Source organism: Strix aluco, chromosome 10 (genome assembly GCF_031877795.1).
Source record: "Strix aluco isolate bStrAlu1 chromosome 10, bStrAlu1.hap1, whole genome shotgun sequence".
Taxonomy (NCBI): domain Eukaryota; kingdom Metazoa; phylum Chordata; class Aves; order Strigiformes; family Strigidae; genus Strix; species Strix aluco.
Window position 1 is genome coordinate 4,411,877 of NC_133940.1, and position 2,422 is coordinate 4,414,298.

Sequence of the window (2,422 nt, forward strand, 5' to 3'; positions counted from 1 at the left end):
ATTCGGCTCCATCTTGCTTAAAATACTGAGCTGAATCAGCAGATCCTGTCCTGGAGGAACAGGTGACCCTGCCCTGAACCTCTGTGCATCATGCAGCCCCAATCTGCCGCTGCAGATTAAGGGCCAGAAGCAAAACACAAACAGGACAAAGAATAAACTGACGAACTGCTGGATTTGGAGACCTGGTATCCCCCTCCCAAAAGACACGTCCAAAGACACCTGGGCTAAAGGATTGTTCCTTCAAGTACAAGAGGTAATACAGTAAACCCCCTTCTTTTCTCTGGGATTTGGTCACCAGAGAGCTGCCCATCAGCCCCTGGACAGACGAGCACACATCCTAATTAAAGGCAACATGTAAAAGCCCAAAGCAACAAAAGTAGAGATTCATTGGTGGCATCTGGCAAGTGACAAAGATACAGCAGCTTTTGGTAACAATTCTTTGAAGGGAAGGCCAGAGTTGATAGGCATCCCCGCTGGAAGGCTCTTACAGAGGAGAGTGTTAAACAGCGTCAACTGGCAGGTTTAAGCATTGTCTGGGAAATGTCAAACACTGTCAAGATACCACAGAGCTCTCTGCAGTCAAGCCCCAGCGAGGGACTCCTGTGGGCTCATCTCTGAGAACACAGACTGATGGGCCACCAGCCCTGCCGACAGAAAACACCTTATTAGCAGCTGGTGCAGAGAGTACAGCGCCCTCAAAACAACCAAACCAGCCAGGTCAGCCCACCCACACACCCAGCATCTCCCCGCAGTACCTGCAGCCACATCTGCAGCCCAGCCCTGCTGTCAGGATCCTCTCGGACTGGTCAGGTCAGCGCTCCCAGCCTTCCAAACCCCGGCCTTCTGGGAGCTGCACTCAGCCCAGCCCAGGCAAAAAAGATGAAGACACCCCTTAACTCGATTTGGAGACTTCCAGGAATTCTCCCACCTCAGGGAAAAGGAAATGGAACGAAAATTTTTGTTCAGTTTTTCCAAAGCAAAATAAAACCCAACCACTGCAGCAGTGAGACAGCTGTCCCGGGAGCAGAGATCTTCAAAGCTCTGAAATAAATAGTCTTGCCTCTGGCTTCCAGCTGCATGGGATTGCTTTATAGCATCTTACACAAAACCCACAATAAAATACCTCCGACAAGTTATCAAAGAAACAGCATTAAGGTTGTCCACAGGATTAGGCATTGGCTTCTAAACCCCGTGTTCTTTGGTACCTTCAGCAAATGGCCAGCTCTGATTCAGCCCTCCGTTGGTTTCTGAAAGGGTGACAAAAGCAGCTTCAGCAAGATCAGAGTCAGACCACAAATTCTGCTTCCTTTAGAGATCAGGCCCTGCTGTCTCTGAGCAGCTCAGATCCCCCAACAGCCGCTGGGCCTGCAGGAACTGAACAGCTCGAGTCTGACCAGGGGACGAGGCAAAGCCTGGGGAAGAAGGGCAGCTGTGAAACAGTTTGAACAGAGAAGAGGGGAGAGAGAAAATGTGGGGCAATAGAGCTTCCGAAGGAGATTAAAAGAATCAGGGCTTCATGAACCCAATCCATGAACTAGAGGTTTTGTATCTGTACAGATGTTACTGTACTCGGAATGGCAGAACACTAAAATCCACTGCCCAGGGGGAACAGAGAAGCTTTGGAGATGAGCACAGAGCACAGCGCTGCCAACTCTTTAACAGCCAGCAGAGCACACCTCCTCCCGGGGGGGGCAGCTCTAACTGCCACACTGCTGCAGGGAGGACAGGGGAGGAGAGTCAGGACAGCTGCAAAAAGTTCATGAGACTTCTCAAAGGGGAAAAAAAGGAAACAGAAAATAACCAAGATCTTTTCACCAGGCTGTCTGTGACACGAGCCATCAAAACAGGAGAGTGGGTGATGGACAGCTGGGGAGAACAGTCAGGATTCGACAAAACTGTTCAGACAGCATGAAATCAGAACGAAAATGAACATTCATAAAAAAAATCTCTTAGTATTTGGCTTTGCCCGAGAGGTACCTCTGTGTCACAAGGTAAATATCCCATTCCGCTGCCCAGATGCAGATTTATTCCAACAGAGAATTATTCCACTAACCAAGGGCTTTTCTACACAATAATTCCCCACACAGTCAAACTACAGTTTCAGGCACATCCCATTGCCTGCCCAGGATGGAATCCCCCAAGTGCGACTGTTCCCAATTCCATTTTTCCTGTAGGAGACAATGGGATAGAGAGGAATGTGTGCAGTCACTTCAGCAATGCACACAGCCGAACCACACAGGAACAGCTGGTGTGATGTGGAAGGTGGTGAGACAGAAGCGAGACCTCTGGGGTTGTCAGCTGCCACTTCAACACCTGGTAATGGCACAAGTAGCAGAGGAAATTCTAACTGCTTTTAATATATCAAGAAATACCTGCTACTGGCCTGAGGTTTAGAGTGGAAAATCCCTTTATAACACAAACT